The sequence below is a fragment of the Oncorhynchus kisutch genome, linkage group LG16, assembly GCF_002021735.2.
Source record: "Oncorhynchus kisutch isolate 150728-3 linkage group LG16, Okis_V2, whole genome shotgun sequence".
Classification (NCBI taxonomy): domain Eukaryota; kingdom Metazoa; phylum Chordata; class Actinopteri; order Salmoniformes; family Salmonidae; genus Oncorhynchus; species Oncorhynchus kisutch.
This window is the reverse complement of record NC_034189.2, coordinates 23,950,295-23,969,710: the sequence shown is the minus strand read 5'-3', so window position 1 is coordinate 23,969,710 and position 19,416 is coordinate 23,950,295.

The following is a 19,416-nucleotide window of genomic DNA, read 5'->3' as shown; positions in this document are numbered from 1 at the left end:
CTAGTCATCCCTCCTGGTAAGTTCTGTTCGGGTAGCTTAGTCTCTCATTCAGAGGACCCCCACTTTTGTTAGTGTCTTATTGGTCAAGGTCAAGCCAATTACTTATCACCACATCTCGTTCAGCCCATCAGCGGCCTTGATTCCTGGGATTTCAGTTTCAGTTAGTCTATGACCCCAGCACAATGTGTGGTCAGAAATGCACTTTCCCCATCCTGATGAGCAGTTTCCCCTCCTGCTGAACTTTCCTTCTGTGGACTGAATCCCTGTCTGTCTGATGTTAAATTGTGCATGCATCTAAACATAAGTGCCTTGAGATCTGTGTCATATTATGTGGAGCTAAGTTTTCTGGCCTATTGTGTATAATTACCGTGTGTGTTGAGCTTGTTTGCTAACTTGCGCTCCTGCCAGCGTTAGCATTTTCCATTGGAATGTACAAGCATTTTAGCATGACTGTCAGCGATTAGCCGTTTATTAGCATTGCTCATTCTATGGTGGTAGGCTATTTTCTATTCTATTTATAATCACTCATGCTCATTGTATTTCACATTTGCCTGAGTTTCATGTGTATACGTCCACTAAGTTTTTTAATCTATTGCCATGTGACTAGGCCTACTGCCTGCTGTAGTGTATAGCCATGCCATTCATATTATAGTAGTGCTACAACAGAAGAGCCAGAATGTGGTTCTGCAGCCCAAGTGCGAGTTTTCTTTCTCTTCTTTCCTTTCAGAACCATAATTAATGTCAGTTCTCACTGGACATGATTCTCAGTTATCTGAACCATGAGTGGTCAGATGTGTGTGTGGTGTGTGTGTGAATGTGGACATCTTCTTCCATTACACTCCCCTTAACCTGGACATCCGCCTCATCCTTGTTCTTACCGGACATTCTGTAGTGGTTGTGACCAGCCTTAAACCATCACCTAAGGTTTCTTATTACATTCATGGTCCATTGATTCTCTACAACCTACCCCTATTTCACATGGTCCCTTCGAGCAGGATGCTGTAACTGCCAGAAGCCAAGGATGCTAGTCACCAGAGAAGATCCACGCTGACCAGCTCACCTGCCACAATATCTTGATAAATACGTTGATGGCTACGAGTCAAGTCACAGACTACCACACACATCCACATACCACTCCTATGAGGGAGAGCAGCTTGAGGGTTTTCTTGAGCACTTGAGATTGGATATACTTTAGTCAAAGTGGCCTTCTTCCCCTTCAACAATTCGTCACCGGTCCAAGTCACTACCCTGGCTGACCAGCAGAATAGAGGACAGAGCCTCAGCCTTTTCATTGGTTGCTAATTCACTGGATTCCCACCTCAGGCTAACTTCGACCAGATATTCGCCAAGATCAGCGTCGAAATTCGACCAGAGATCCTCAAGATCAGCGTCGAACCTTGACCAGAGATCACCGGGATCAGCGTGGACCGCCAGTGACAACCAGAGAGTTCTCACTGTGTTTACATAGCCAGTTTGACGAGATTGATGAGCTCATGGAATCAGTCTGGCAGATGGAAGGTTCCTACAGTTCACCCGGCTACCTTTGCCAGTACTTACCTGATGGACACTGCCAGTTGTAACCTGACCGTCTCAGCCAGTCCTTCAATGGTTCTCTCCTCTTACAACTGAATAACGTCTTATAGGGGGAGAGCAGGGACCTGCGCCACCAAGCTGTCCAGAACCTCTGTCACTGGAGACGGTGATTGCACCACTATGGGAACCAGTTGAGACTCTGCGACAGGAGCTGGTTGAAGCACAGCGTTGGGAATGGTGAGCTGAAGCTCCATGACAGGAGCGGGGGTAATAGGCCCCACTACTAACTTGAGCTCAATGGTCGGAAAAATATGCATCTCATAGGATCTCAGAGATCGTCATGCATCAGATACAACAGAGGAAGAGACAGAATGTGGTTCTGCAGCTCCAGTGCGAGTTTTCTTTCTCCTCTTTCCTTTCAGAACCATAGTTAATGTCAAATCTCACTAGACATGATTCTCAGTTCTCTGAACCACAAGTGGTCAGATGTGTGTGTGTGTGATGTATGTGTGAATGTGGACATCTTCTTCCATGTTTTGCATCTTATTTTGGCATTAATAATCAAATCAAATGTTATTAGTCACATGCTCTGAATGCAACAGGTATTCACCTTACAGTGAAATGCTTACTTTCAAGCCTTGATCCAACAATAGACTTGGTGCTCCGGTACCGCTTGCCGTGAGAACAGTCTATGACTAGGGTGGCTGGAGTCCTTGACCCTTTTTAGGGCCTTCCTCTGACACCGCCTGGTATAGAGGTCCTGGATGGCAGGAAGCTTGGCCCTAGTGATGTACTGGGCCGTACGCACTACCCTCTGAGGCAGAGCAGTTGCCATACCAGGCAGTGATGCAACCACTGCCTGATGCTCTCGATGGTAACACTGTAGAACCTTTTTGACCAAATCATGCCAAACCTTTTCAGTCTCTTGAGGGGAAATAGTTGTTTGTCTTGCCCTCTTCATGACTGTCTTGGTGTATTTGGACAAGGTTGTTGTTGATGTGGACACCAAGGAACTTGAAGCTCTCAACCTGCTCCACTACAGTCCCATCAATGAGAATGTGGTGTGCTCTGTCCTCCTTTTCCTGTAGCCCGCAATCATCTCCTTAGTCTTGATCACGTTGATGGAGAGGTTGTTGTCCTGGCACCACACGGCCAGGCCTCTGACCTCTTCCCTATATGCTGTCTCATCGTCATTGGTGATCAGGCCTACCACTGTTGTGTCATCGGCAAACTTAATGATGGTGTTGGAGTCGTACCTGGCCGTGCAGTGATGAGTGAACAGGGAGTGCAGGAGAGGACTGAGCACGCACCCATCAAATATAGGATGATAATATGTTGAAATTAGATTGATGTAACAACCTGTTAGTCAGGTTAAAGGTAGACTCAGTAATATGATGGGGATGCAGAAAGTAAACTGCAATATATTTTCCATGTCGATTCCACATCACAATGCATTGACAAATGACGGTAAATAACATTGATTCAACCAGTGTGTGCCCAGTGGGTAGTCGAGGTTCAATTCTTTGTGGGTATTGCCTTGTACCTTAAATTCCTCAAATTTAATTTTGTCTGGTTTATGCCTTGAAGAAATGTTGTTAACACAACCGACTCACTCCCCGACGCCTATATCAGAGGCGTGGGGGAGTGCAATTAATTCATGCTGTTGATTTTCTCCAATATCAAATCCTTATATGCAAATTACTTCCTTACTCCCACCCTCTGCTTTCCTCCCCTCCTGGGTAGCATCAGGCATTTTAATCCCAGTCAATGCTGCCGGTGGCAACATGAACCTTATCTCTCTCACTCTGTTACCGCTCTGAGCACTTCGACACATAGCCATAATGTCACTGCTGCAGATGTTTCACCATAGAATTAGGAATTAGAATAATATATCTGGGTTTCAGACTGAGAAGCTTTGCAGCTGTGTGTGTGTACAGTGTGTGTGTGTGTGTGTGTGTGTGTGTGTGTGTGTGTGTGTGTGTGTGTGTGCATGTCTGCATGCTCGACTGTCAGACAGCATATTGTCTGGACCCAACACATGAAGGGGTGGATCAACCCTCATGACTAATGCCTACTAATGGTAATGACATGTAATAGGGGTATGATCTGAAACTTCTTATTGGAGGATTTCCTGCTTTGATTCAACCGGCTAACTTCGGAGCGTTACAGACACACAATGCCTTGCTCTAAATATGTCCCTGTACAGAGATACAATGTATAACACAGTGCTGTTAGAATGTAATAGCAAAACTTCCCAACCCCCATGAAGTGTCAGATGTTTCCCAATGACTGAGTTAGTACTTTTAATGCTAGACATGCTACCGTTTCAGTTTATGGGGAATGTTAATTGTATATGGAGTGAATTATTTTAAGTGTTAGGTGATGAGGTAGTTGCAGGGTTGTCTAGACCTGCCAAAACCTTCATCTACCAAAGGTTAAGTACTGTCATTTAATTGTACTTGAATGATCTACTCTGTGTGAGAGAAGATAATGATTGCTATTCTTGGTTGTGCTTTGTTCTGCTTTTCTGCCATGTAGTTGAAATGCCACACAGTCAGGGCTACCTCTCCTTTTGATTTGAATCATTTCTATTTGATAACCCTATATGGAACAAATTCATGTCTGAAGACTTTTTAAAATGTATTTTATTTTTCAATTATTCAACAACAGAACAATACAACACAGCAAGAGTAAGTACTACAACAAAAAGTTAATCAACCCTCCCCACTCCAAAAAATACATTAACAATTACAAATTACAAAATAAAATAATACATTCGTTAAAATAGAATAGTAATAAGACAAAATGACAAGAGAAACCAACATATGCACAAAGCAATACAAACAATACATTACAGAGAGACAATAGCTACATCAATCTACGTGTACAAGTTAACATCACACCAACCTCAATGGAAGTATTTCCATATAGTCCAGGAAGGGTTGCCACATTTTCACAAAGTGGTTGAATTTATTTCTTAAACCATAGGTTAAACCATAGGTAATCTTCTCCATAGGATTACATTTTTTTTTTCATTTCAGAGAGCAATCTTGTAAATTGGGAGAGGGGAATCCGATTTCCATGTCAATGCAACACATTTTCTTGCAGTGGCAAGGGCGATTTCTGTAAATGTGATTTTCCTCAAATTCACATTTGTGAAGTTACCCAGAAGGCATATTTCAGGGTCAAGTGGGAAAGGGACCTCCATAATAAAGGCCAGGGAGTCACAAACATCATGCCACAAGGCTTGTCATTTAGTACACTGACAAGTAGAATGCAAAAAAAGTGCCTTCTGTTGTTCCACATCTAAAACACATTTCTGACATTTCAGGGTTATATCTATGTAACCTCTGAGGTGTCAGAATTGGTGGAGGAAGTTGTAATATATAAGTCTATATCTAGCGTTGATGGTTGTTAACACACTATCTTGGAAAAAGTCAATGGTAGCATTCAAATCGGATTCCCATCGCTCTCTCGATTTACGTACATCTGGTTTTGGGCAAAGTTGCATTAGCAATGAGTGGATATAAATCTACATGTGTCATTGTTATCATGGAGTAGTTGTTCAATGCTTGATAGGTTTAGTAGAGACATATCTCCAAAAGTGCTTCTGAGAAAGTTTCTTAACTGTAAATAACAAAATAAATGATAGTTAGATAACTGGTATTTCTCCTTTAGTTGCTCAAATGACATAAGTACCCCATCTACATTACAATGGTCTAAATGCGTTATTCCTTTCTCATGCCACTGTTGAAAAATGTTGCTATACAAGATCATTTGCAGGAGTCTGTTTTGCCACAGGGGTGTTTTGGGTGACAAATCTTGTTTCAGACCAAATAACTTACGAATTTCATACCAAGATCTTACTAAATCGATGGTACAGGGATTGCTCGTTTTTGTTGATATAGTCTTGGGGTTCCACTTGTAGATGATATTACTCCCAGCCTCTTCATTAAGAACAAACATTTCCATCTGAGTCTAAGAAGGGGGCTGGTTCAGTTTCAAATAGGAATGAAATTCATCTAATTTGCGCTGCCCAGTAATTAATCTTCAAATTTGCTAGACGGAAACCTCCTAGACTATAATCCCACGTTCATTTATCCAGGCTCACTCTTGGGGTTTTATGCTCCATACAAATTGTCTTATGGTCTTGTTATAAGGGACTTAAAGAAACTCTCGGGTAGGGATATGGGTAAAGATGGAAATAGGTACATCATCTTATGCAGAATGTTCATCTTGATACAGCTAATTCTCCCAAATAATGTGAGAGGCAGATCTATCCATCTGTTCCAATCATCCACCACCTTCTGAACCAAGACAGAGTAGTTAAGTTTGTACAAATTTCTTCAGTCATTATCAACTGTGATTCCCTGATATTTGAACCTGTGGCGACCATCTGGAGGGACCTGTTCCTTCACAAATGCTATAGTCGAAGCGAGTCTGTGGAAGTATTTCACTTTGGCCATGTTGACATTGTAACCGCATATAGAGCTGTATGTACCCAAAAGCGTTTGCAGTTTTGAAAGGGATCCGGTTGGTTCAGAGAGGAACAAAATAATGTTGTCTGCGAACAATGAGATCTTATGCGTTATCTGGATCACCTGAAAGCCCTTTATGCCAGGATCTGTTCTTATGGCCTCCGCCAGGGGTTCTATGGCAAGCACAAAAAGGGGCGGGGAAAGGGGAAAGTGAACAGCCCTGTCTACTACCTCTGGGAATGTGGCTGACATCATGCCATTAGTGGTGATCTTGGCTTGCGGTTTATAGTAAAGTCTTAACACAGTTGACAAACGAAGGATCACAGTTAAATTAGCAAGTACCTTGAATAGGTATGGCCACTCCAGCCTATCAAAGGCCTTTTCAGCGTCTAGGGATACTGCTATACTAGGATCGCTCCTCACACAGGCCATGTGAATTACATTGAATAACCAGCGCAAATGATTTGTAGAGGATCTTTTCTGTATGAAGCCTGTTTGGATAATAAGAACACCTCCTCCCAGCTGCCCACTGCACTGAGGATAGGAAACACTGTCACCATCTACTATAATCTTGAAAAAATGTGTGTTTTTTTGTTTGTTTTGTTGTTGTGAATTTGACCCCTTTTTCTCCCCAATTCCGTGGTATCCAATTGTTTTAGTAGCTACTATCTTGTCTCATCGCTACAACTCCCGTACGGGCTTGGGAGGTTGAAAGGTTGAAAGTCATGCATCCTCCGATACACAACCCAACCAAGCCGCACTGCTTCTTAACACAGCGCGCATCCAACCCAGAAGCCAGTGTGTTGGAGGAAACACCGTGCACCTGGCAACCTTGGTTAGCGCGCACTGCGCCCGGCCCGCCACAGGAGTCGCTGGTGCACGATGAGACAAGGACATCACTACCGGCCAAGCCCTCCCTAACCCGGACGACGCTAGGCCAATTGTGCGTCGCCCCATGGACCTCCCGGTCGCGGCTGGTTACGACAGAGCCTGGGCGTGAACCCAGAGTCCCTGATGGCACAGCTGGCGCTGCAGTACAGCACCCTTAACTGCACCACCCGGGAGGCTATAAGTGAGAATTTCAATAACCATTTTTCTACGGCTGGCCATGCTTTCCACCTGGCTACCCCTACCCCAGTCAACAGCACTGCACCCCCCACAGCGTTCCCCATTTCTCCTTCTCCCAAATCCAGTCAGCTGATGTTCTGAAAGAACTGCAAAATCTGGACCCCTACAGATCAGCCGGGCTAGACAATCTGGACCCTTTCTGTCTGAAATGATCTGCCGAAATTGTTGCAACTCTTATTACTAGCCTATTCAACCTCTCTTTCGTATCGTCTGAGATTCCCAAAGATTGGAAAGTAGCTGCGGTCATCCCCCTCTTCAAAGGGGGGGACACTCTTGACCCAAACTGCTACAGACCTATATCTATCCTACCCTGCCTTTCTAAGGTCGTCGAACGCCAAGTCAACAAACAGATCACTGACCATTTCAAATCCCACCGCACCTTCTCCGCTATGCTATCTGGTTTCAGAAATGGTCATGGGTGCACCTCAGCCACGCTCAAGGTCCTAAACGATATCTTAACCGCAATCGATAAGAAATACCCTACTCAATAAATTGAATACAGTCTATCACAGTGCCATCCGTTTTGTCACCAAAGCCTCATATACTACCCACAACTGCGATCTGTACGCTCTCGTTTGCTGGCTCTCAATACTGTGCAGCCATATTCATTGACCTGGCCAAGACTTTCGACTCTGTCAATCACCACATCCTCATCGGCAGACTCGATAGCCTTGGTATCTCAAATGATTGCCTTGCCTGGTTTACCAACTACTTCTCTGATAGAGTTCAGTGTGTCAAATCGGAGGGCCTGTTGTCTGGACCTCTGGCAGTCTCTATGGGGGTGCCACAGGGTTCAATTCTTGGACCGACTCTCTTCTCTGTATACATCAATGATGTCGCTCTTGCTGCTGGTGAGTCTCTGATCCACCTCTATGCAGACAACACCATTCTGCATACTTCTGGCCCTTCTTTGGACACTGTGTTTAACAACCCTCCAGACGGGTTTCAATGCCATACAACTCTCCTTCCGTGGCCTCCAATTGCACTTAAATACAAGTAAAACTAAATGCATGCTCTTCAACCGATCGTTGCCTGCACCTGCCCGTCCATCCAACATCATTACTCTGGACGGTTCTGACTTAGAATATGTGGACAACTACAAATACCAAGGTGTCTGGTTAGACTGTAAATTCTCCTTACAGACTCACATCAAACATCTCCAATCCAAAGTTAAATCTAGAATCGGCTTCCTATTTCGCAACAAAGCATCCTTCACTCATGCTGCCAAACAGACCCTTGTAAAACTGACCATCCTACCGATCCTCGACTTCGGCGATGTAATTTACAAAATAGCCTCCAATACCCTACTCAATAAATTGCATGCAGTCTATCACAGTGCCATCCGTTTTGTCACCAAAGCCTCATATACTACCCACAAGTGCGATCTGTACGCTCTCGTTTGCCTTTTTTTTTGCCTTTACCTCCCTTATCTCACCTCATTTGCTCACATTGTATATAGACTTATTTTTCTACTGTATTATTGACTGTATGTTTGTTTTACTCCATGTGTAACTCTGTGGTGTTGTATGTGTCAAACTGCTTTGCTTTATCTTGGCCAGGTCGCAATTGTAAATGGGAACTTGTTCTCAACTTGCCTACCTGGTTAAATAAAGGTGGAATAAAAAACGTAAAAAAATCGATTTTAATCAGGTTTCGCAAATATTGTCCTAATCTATTAGCAATCGCCTTAGAGATCGATTTATAGTTGGCATTGAGGAACGAGATCGGCCTTTAAGAAGAGCATTGTAGAGGATCTTCATTTTTTAAATATATATAACTGTTATATTAGCCGTGGAAAAGGAGTACGGTATGCTCTGCGTCTCGGCAGCTAAATTTAGAACATCCATCAAGAGAGGAATTAGCAAATCCTTAAACGCCTTATAAAACTCTGGGGGAAAGCCATTGTCTCCTGGTGATTTGCTGGATTATTGAGAAATTGCCTTTTCAATTTCTGTTTTTGTAAAGGGGCGATCTAGTTGGTTTTGGTCTTCCTGTGTGAGGTGAGGGAGTTCGATAGTAGACAAACATGTGTCTATCATTACTGGTTCCTTTCCACCAGAAGTGTATAACTCAGAATAGTATTGTTTAAATGAATCATTATTCTCTTTCGGGTTGTGAGACACTTGACCATTCTGTGTTTCAATAGAGTTGATGGTTCTTGAATTCTCCTCAGCTTTTATCTGCCAAGCCAAGACTTTGTGTGTTTTCTCCCCCAATTCATAACATATTTGCCTAGTTCTAAGAATAGCCTTTTCAGTTTTGCAAGTACATAGGCTATTATATTTTAGTTTTTTATTCACCAATGAACAGTATGTTTTTTTAGAGACACATTCTTGGTGTAATTTTTTTTGTTTTTTCAATTCATTCAACTCGGCAGTGCATTTATTTTTAAGACCTTTGGTATAGGGACTGATTTGAACCCTAAGAAAGGCCTTTAATGTATCCCAGAGTACAAAACTAATGGGAGAGGATGGACAGCTTGTTTCACAGAAAAACTTGATTTGGTCTCTGATAAATTGACAAAATTCTGCCTGTTTCAGAAGAGTTGTGTTTAGGCGCCATCTATTAGTCCCTTGAACTCCATCTGTCATCCAAACAAAAAGTTTGAGGAGAGAATGATCTGAGATAGTTCTGGATAAAAACTCAGTTTCCACAACTCTATGGGATAGGAGAAAATAATCCGTCCTGGTATGAGAGTTATGCGAGCAGGAGTAGATTGAGTAATCGCTATCTTGGTGGTGGAGCTGTCTCCATGTCTTTCAAATGTAAGTATTTCATTAATCATAGAGTGCATTTGGCTGACTTAGTCAATGAGGTTGCTTTAGTTGAGGATCTATCCAGAATCATATCCAGACCAAAATTAAAGTCGCCCCCAACTAAGAGTGTTCCTTGAAAATCCGCTACCTTGAGGAATATATCTTGAATAAAAATATAATAATCATAATTAGGTGCATATACAAGGTCCAATATTCAGAATACATTCTGCCATGGACCACTACATAACGTCTCAGTGGATCAAAAATTGTTTTCGTAACACAGAAGGGTAAATTCTTATTAATCAGCACAGCTACTGCCCGTGCCTTTGTGTAAAAACTTAAAAGGCAAAGACCTGTCCTACCCATTCCCTCTTTAACTTTTTATATTCTGCCCCTGTTAGATGTGTTTCTTGTATAAATGCAACATCGGTCTTTAGCTTTTTCAAGTACATAAGGACTCGTTTTTGTTTAACAGGACCGTTCAGTCCATTAACGTTTAATGATGTATAATTTACTATCTTAGCCATATTGTTCACTCGATACATGAATGCAAATGCAGGAGTATGTCCAATAAGGGTGTGGGATATTCTATTGCCTATTTTCAGTGAGCCTGTAGTCAAACACATATTATAAAGAATAAGGTCTCTCAGAAAACAGTACTGTAATATAAAGTAATATAAACAGACAATTCCCCTCCTCCTCCCCAGTGCTGTTCTTGAACCATCCCAGCACAAATCCCACCTGTAGTGGAGCTACGCTCCCAGTGTCGCAATTCCTAAATTCAATTTATAACATGAAGACAAATGTGAACCTGAAGCACGAGCTCAGGAAATTACCACATTTTGAGTTCTTCACCCTTATATGGTGCAAGTCGAAAACAAAACCAATAGCGGGTGTCCTGATCCCAACACACCTAACGTGGTCCGGGAGTAAAAAAATAAAAATAAGATATCATGGCTTAGCCATATAAAAGGTCTAACAAATAATAATATTGACCCCGCTGAGGACCATACCTGTCCCAAAAAAACAACTTAAAAACAATGTCACTCTAGGAAAAAATGAAAATATTTGATTACATGGGTTTTTGGGATCTTACCTCATTGATCTGTCAGAGACTACAGGTTAATCCAGCAAAGCAGTCCTACTGGTCATGCAAGTAATAAGGCATGCTAGTGGGACACAGCACAGCTAGCAGTAAAATTTACCTGGTATGTTATCCAATCAACTATGTCCTGAGCTGATCGCCTGCAGTCCACAGAGAAAAGTTGCGACTTCTTTGGGCGTTTTGAAGAATCTTCTCTGTCCGCCATGGATGATTCTCTTCGTTGCAGGTTGAAGCAGCGCAAAAGGGAATGGTCTTGGAAGTAAGTTATTTTTTCACCTAGTCGAATTCCTTCCAGTGTTTGACCATCCTGAGACTCATGTATGGAAATAATTTAATTGCTTCCCTGTTGTGTAGGATAACTCCTTTCTCCTTGAAATGTTTGTCCGCGGTTCTGAGAACTTTCTCTCTGTTCTGGTACCTCAGGAACCGAACGAGGAAGGGTTGTGGGTTCTGATCAGGGGATGGGCGAGGGGTGAGTGACCTGTGTGCCGGCTCAAAAAGCAGGGGTTCAGCAAAATGTTCTTTGCCCAGTAGGGAAGGGATAATGGCGTGTTGATAGTTGTTGTCAAATCTGAGATGGAGTTTTTTATTTCAGTCACCTGTGCTGAGATGGAGCAGCTGAACTCAGCCGTTTTTAAGTTAAATTGTGTTGTGGTGGAGTCATTGCCTTCTTTGATAACTTTGATTATGTGAGCTAGCCTAGCTTCTTCCTGAGGTGTCATGGTGCCATCTTGGGTTTCCGAGGAGGCCATGGTCAGAGGTTCTTTCTCCGACGTTTCTTGGTCTGTTTGGGTGCTTCCCTTGCCTTTTTTTTGTCTCGAATGCATATCGCCACTCTTGGCTACAATGTAGTAATAAGTATGGATGAAGTTATCACGTTTTAGGATAAGTTTGTTAAAGATTTATCTGGAGCTCTCGGTCACACTTCTTACTAGCTTCGCTGCATCACGTGACTCCCAATGTCTGAAGACTTATTTAATGGAAATATTAAAAGGTAAAAGTAATCGTTGTTGCTGTCTCTTTCAATTGAAGTGAAAAGCCCCTGCTTATGAGCTACCATTTTAAAAAGGTATCTTCTGTCAGTCAATCAATTGTACATTAATTTAATAATGACATGTTATTGGATTTTAAACATTGCAGAACCAACTACATTTTTGTTAACTAATTTAGAAAATAAAGACAAATGGCATGGAAAACATTATTGGCACCCCAGAGCTAGTACTTCGTTGCACAGCCTTTGGCCAAGATAACTGCCAACAAATGCTTCTTGTAGCCATCAATGAGTTGTTTCAACAGTGTGAACAGAACTGTGTGGGAAGTCCTTCCTTGTCTCGCAGGCTGGTTTGATTAAACTTACTAGAGCACCGTTCAGGGAAATATCGATCAGGGCAAACCCAAGAGCGCTTTGTGATTTTCAAGTGGGCAGTAAAGTGCAGCCTAGCTGATGCCTTTCTGACAACATAATTAGCCAGCCTCTGCCTGCCTTTTTTTCTGGAGTGCTCAACTCTTAACGCAGTCACAAACAACATCGAACTGTTATAATGTCTTGCGGGATCTTGTTATGGCTTCTGCGTGGAGTAACTCTGCGAATGCCTTGTAATTCTTCAACTAAACGGCTCCCGGTGCTTCTGATCCCCTAGGCAGGCAGGCAGAGAACTACGGAAAGTGCTGCCACCGCTGAGTCGGTTGTCAGGCTTAGTGCCTGGGAGCAAGGCAGTTTTATGGATCTGCCTGAAGAAAGATCCAGTACTAAGCCCCCTAAAGGAAGATTGGCAGTTTACACAGATGTCCGTAAAGAAGTGGCCCTGTTGTCTCAATCGCGGGTGCTGTCCCTACCAGGCCTCTGATACAGGAAATTTTCTTCATTCACTCTCTTTTTCCCTTTCTCTATTACTCTGGTCTCTCTCGGTCTTACTCTTCCGCTGCATCTCTCTCTCCACCTTCTTGCACCCCCTCTTCCAGGCTTAAGCAAACAGTTTGGGGATGTGTTAGATTTGAAGGCTGAGACTTGGGCACACCTTCTGTTAATAGAATACGCATGGCTGGATCTCCCTGGGGCTGTTGGCGATGAGAGGATGTTAATGTTAGTACTGTCATGAATTCTCAATATCTGTTCATTGTTTACCACATTTTCACTACTATTTGCAGGGGTGAAAGTAGATTGTATTTCTTACCAGTATGGGATTTTTATCTGAAAAGCTCCGTTCTGGTAACTTTTTTAAATGACATTCAACTTCAAAATGAATAAAAGTATAAATATGCTGAAACCATCTAAAAAGTCCATTTGAACCAAATAACATATTGGTCAAATTGTTTGTTAAAATGATGCCTATGCATGGTCTATATTATCAATAAGCATTATCACCTGTAGCCCAACTAATGCAGCACAGTGGCTAGAAATGAATAGGTTAAAGCCAGGTCGCAATTGTAAATGAGAACTTGTTCTCAACTTGCCTACCTGGTTAAATAAAGGTAAAATAAATAAAATAAAAAGCATGGGGTTGCCTATCTGCATTTACCCTATTGAGCTAATCATTATAGTACAGTCCTGCATGGGGTCGTATACCCAGTTTCGCTGGGTGAGCGCCCCACCCCCTAAAAAAATCAGCTGGAGCGTGGGAATGAAAATATTTAAAATCAAGATAATACACTTTTTTTAAACCTAGGAGCTGTTTGTGTCGCGAATTCCATTCTGTGAGCGCTGAGGCAGACATAAGTCTACCAGCCACGCACACATTCCGAGTGTTTGGAGCCGGGAACTGTCCATTATTTGTGTGGTGCTAAAAACACATTTGCCCATGCACAGAGCTTATGTTCCCATGAATACAACATGTTTCATTTTCCTTGATAGCCTACCTCAGGTGAAAATGGCTAAGGAGAAATAAAAAGAAAGGTTATGATAAGGGAATAGGCTACAACACAATTGTGGAAACTTTGTGTTGTGTGAAATCCATAGTTTACAAGGACAAAAACTTGGTAGATGGATACACAGCCTGCACAAAGTTGTTTGTTTTTGATAATTGAGTAAATTGTCAGTTAATTATTACATTAATTCAGGCTTTTGTTAATTAGACCATAAGCAGGTCATATAAAGTTTAAACCATTGTGGCTGGTAAAAGTTTGAGTAGCCTACTAAATAAATGTAGCCTACTTTTGCAGCCTATATTCAATTATGTGAAGTCCCTCCATATGGCCCTCTTAACATGAATGCTTTTCCAGGTTTTTTTTCCATTTATGATTTGATGTTGGACTTTTAGCATATATTTAAATTTGTATTGTTTAACTAGAGAAGTCAGTCAAGGACAAATTCTTATTTTAAATGACAGCCTAGGAACAGTGGGTTAACTGCCTTGTTCAGGGGTAGAATGACCTTGTCAGCTCTGGGATTTGTTCTTGCAACCTTCTGGTTACTAGTCCAATGCTCTAACCACTAGGCTACCTGCCGCCCCAGCACGTTGGCATGTATTGTAGAGAGCACCAATTGGTGTCTCCTCATTAGTCAGCATGTTCATCTTGTTAGTTGGAAGTTGTTTCACCTGTGCTTGCCCAAGTCATATTTAAGAGTGGCTGGTCCAGTGCTCCAATTGTCTTAATAGATGTGGAGGGTCAACACCTTTAGTTGCCTTTCTAGAATAACATTCCTTTGTCTGATCTTCCCTTTTTTTGTTTTTCTCAACTTTTTAGTTTGCTTCGTGCCTTTAAGTTTGGAGTGGGTTTTTCTTTTGTTTGCCTTCGGCAAATTTAGTGGGCGCTCATGGTGGGTGTCTTTTAAGTCCCAGTTGTTGTTGCTAGTCAGCTTTCTGTGGACACCCCCATGAGTGTCTTTCAGAACTACTACTAAAACCAATTTGAATAGAAGGTTGACGACATCCACTCCTCATCCACTCAGCCTATTGAGTCCCACTGATCCCGCTCTCTCTCCAGATGAAATTCTGCAACTAGTGAGGTCTGGCCGCCCGACAACCTACCCACTTGAGCCCATCCCCTCCTCCATTATCTAGACCATCTCTGGACACCTTCTCTCATTCCTCATGTCCCTCATCAACTCATCCTTGATCACTGGCTCATCAACTCATCCCTGACTTCAAAATGCCCCAAGTTTCTCCCCTCCTCAAGAAACCAACACTTGACTCATCTGTCAAACTGTAGACCGGTATCCCTTTTTCTTTTTCTTTCCAAAACATTTGAGTGTGCTGTCTCTGACCAACTTTCTCGTTATCTCACTCAGAACAATCTTCTTGAGCCTAACCAGATGGGTCACTCAACCGAGATTGCTCTTTTCTGTGTCAGAGGCTTTCCACACTGCCAAAGCTGCCTCTCTCTCTCTCCTCTGTTCTCATTCTCCTAGATCTATCCGCTGCCTTCAACACCATGAACCATCAGATTCTCCTCTCCACCCTCTCAGGGCTGGGCGTCTCAGGCTCTACACACTCTTGGATTGCTTCCTACCTAGCAGGCCGCTCCTACCAGGTGACATGGAGAGGATCTGGGCCTGCACCACATACTCTCACTACTGGTGTCCCCCCAGGGCTCGGTTCTAGGCCCTCTTCTCTCTATACACCAAGTCACTCGGCTGTGTCATATGCTCACATGGTCTCTCCAATCATTCCTATGTGGATGACACTCGCCTACTTTTCTCCTTCCCCCCTTCTGACACCCAGGTGGTGACACGCATCTCTGCGTACCTGGCAGATATCTCAGCTTGGATGTTGGCTCACCACCTGAAGCTCAACCTCAACAAGACTGAGCTGCTCTTTCTCCCGGGAAGACCTGACTGCTGAAAGACCTCTCCATCACGGTTGACAACTCCAGTGTCATCCTCCCAGGGTGCAAAGAACCTTGGTAAGGACGACACCCTGTCATTCTCTGCAAACATCAAAGCAGTGACTCGCTCCTGCAGGTTCATGCTCTACAACATCCGTAGAGTATAACCCTCCCTCACACATGAAGCGGCGCAGACTACCGTTTGCAACTGCACATGGGGACAAAGATCATACTTTTTGGAGAAATGTCCTCTGGTCTAAATAAACAAAAATAGAACTGTTTGGCCTTAATGACCATCGTTATGTTTGGAGGAAAAAGGGGGAGGCTTGCAAGCTAAAGAACACCATCCCAACTGTGAAGCATGGGGGTGGCAGCATCATGTTGTGGGGGTGCTTTGCTGCAGGAGAGACTGGTGCACTTCACAAACTAGATGGCATCATGAGGAATGGAAAATTATGTGGATATATTGAAGCAACGTCTCAAGACATGAGTCAGGAAGTTAAAGCTTGATCGCAAATGGGTCTTCCAAATGGACAATGACCCCAAGCATACTTCCAAAGTTGTGGCAAAATGGCTTAAGAACAACAAAGTCAAGGTATTGGAGTGGCCATCACAAAGTCCTGACCTCAATCCTATAGAAAATTTGTTGGCGGAACTGAAAAGGTGTGTGCAAGCAAGAAGCAAGAAGGCCTACAAATCTTACTCAGTTACACCAGCTCTGTCAGGAGGAATGGGCCAAAATTCACCCAATGTATTGTGGGAAGCTTGTGGAAGGCTACCTGAAATGTTTGACCCAAGTTAAACAATTTAAAGGCAATGCTACCATATATGAGAGAGACGTCATCAGAGCAATCATCGGAAAATTTGAACACTACCAACTAAAGGAGCTGATCAAAAGCAGAGGAAGGGAGCTTAAAGCGACCAAATTCGGACTCAATGACCAATTTCCAAAGTAGATAAACGAACGTTGTAAGAGACTGTATCCGGTACAAAGACAACAAAGGATGGATGGTAGGCGTGCCTTTATCATTATGGACAAACTCTTTATAGATGGACAGCTATTCAGAGAGAGCTCCATAACACCGTGGCTGTACTAAATTCTACAGGGACTTCTGTAGGTATGGTATGGGAACTGTTTAAAATATCTGAAAATGATGAAGTGGATATGAACACACACGTACTCAACTACATGCTTGCTTACACATACGGACTTATACATACACACCTGATCTCGCTCTCTTCTCTCACTCTCACTCTCTCCTCTTCTCTTCTCTCCCTGTCTCTCTATTGTCAAGAACTGTTTTATAATTTAATGTGTTTATGTTTGTCTATCTTTTTTATGTATTTGTCTACAAGTTTATATATGTTTACAACAAGCAAAGGGAAAATATCGAAATAGAGGCATTGGGGAATAATAACATATTGTACGGAATACATTTGTACTGTTGTGAAGCCATCTCTAGAGTAATGCAAGGTCTCTTTCATGACCATGTGAAACGTCAATTTCTATGGAAATGCTGGGATGGATGTGTTTTTTTATTTTTTATGTTAAAGGTAATTATGATGCAAATATGATGATGATAAGATATGGATTACAATTATGAATATTAAGGCTATACGCACTACATGTTACACACATAGACACTCAAACATGCAAATTGGCAGTTATTATTTATTTGGACATCACACATTTTAATCCTATTCTTATACAGACATCATACACACTCTCATTATATCATATCCATTATCATACACATCAACCTACTCAGATGTGTTGCACACATAATTTGTCTCGATTTTCTAACATCTGTGGCATTGGCTCACAGGCAAACAAAAATATTGCTAGAACCTATTTCTTGAATTCTAAATATCAGACATTTGAAAGGTCTAGTTTTGACCTTCAATATACCTCTGATGGCAGTAACTTTACAAGCACTAATTATGATAAATTTAGCCTGAGAATAGTATCTAGTTATGGTAAGGGGTGAAATAAGTATAGCCAGTTATAATTGTAACGGTTTAGCAGATTATAAAAAAAGAAGATCAGTCTTTACATGGCTAAAAGAAAACAAACATATACTGTTTACAGGAAACTCACTCTACATCCTTAGATGAAATTTCGATCTGAATGTGCAAATAATCAGGAATGATTCGCAAGGAAGGTGTATCCTTTGAATATGAAAGTGAACAAAAAAGAGATTTGGCTCATTAATATATATGGTCCAAATCAGGATGATCCACACTTCTTCGAAAAAACATTTATACCAATTTATTGAACTTACGGGCAACAAATGATCTAATCATTATGGTAGGAGACTATAAGACAATGTTAAGTACCTCAATGGACCGTAAAGGTAATCACTCTACAAACTATCATCATCACTTAAGGAAATCACAAATATTATGGACACATTAGAAATAGTGGATATTTGGAGACTAAAAAACCCCGACCTAGTGAGATATACATGGAGGAGACTTAATCAACCTAGTCGTCTTCACTACTTTCTTGTCGCTTTCTCTCTTGCATCAGAGGTTAAAAAAGTGAATAGGAGATAGAATGCGATCGGATCATCATCTAATTGGCATTCACATAACTCTTATAGATTTTCCACGTGGATGGGGATATTGGAAATGTAATCAAAGTTTACTGGAGGACAACTTATTTTTAACTAAGACAAAACTATTTATAACTGAATTTTTCCAGTGTAATATAGTTTCAGCAAATACCCTTATTGTTTGGGATACCTTTAAATGTACCTTCAGGGGTCCTTCAATTCAATATTCATCAATAAGAAAAAAGCAGTTTCTGGCTAAAGAAACAAGACTAACAAGGGAAATCCATGAACTAATAGTACAGGTACATAACAATAAAAATTATACTACAGAGATACGAAATAAGTTAGAAGAAAAACAAAAATAACTTGAGGAACTTATTCAAGAACGATCTGCAGATGTTCTCTTTTCCATCTCATCCTCTCCCACTGAATGAAGATTACGGTAAGGGAATTCTTTCCAAATAATATAAAAAATTGAGAATTAACAAATGTACAGAAAGATCAGTGCAAAGGCCAAATTACAGAGGAAGAACTTTTTGGGGTTATTAAATCCTTTCAGTCTGGAAAACTCCCAGGGCTTGATGGCATACCGGCAGAGGTATATGAAGTATTTTTTTTATATACTAAAAGCTCCATTGTTAGATTGTTTTAACTACTCCTATAAAATGGGTAAAAATAATGTATAGCAACCCCGGGTGTAAAATAGTAAACAACGGCTACTTCTCAGAGAGTTTTGAATTGTCAAGAGGAGTTAAACAAGGGTGTCCGCTGTCACCATGTCTATTCGTTATGGCCATCGAAATGCTAGCTATTAAAATCAGATCCAATAACAGCATTAGAGGATTAGAAATCCAAGGCTTAAAAACAAAGGTGGCCATGTATGCCGATGACTCAAGTTTTAAGTCCGCAAGCTAGATCCCTGCAATGTCTCATTAAAGATCTAGATACATTTTCTGTACTCTCTGGACTAAAACCTAATTATAATACGTATTGGATCCTTAAAAAATACAACTTTTACATTACCTTGCAGCTTACCTATAAAATTGGCTGATAGTGAAGTAGACATACTCGGTATTCATATCACAAAAGATATAAAT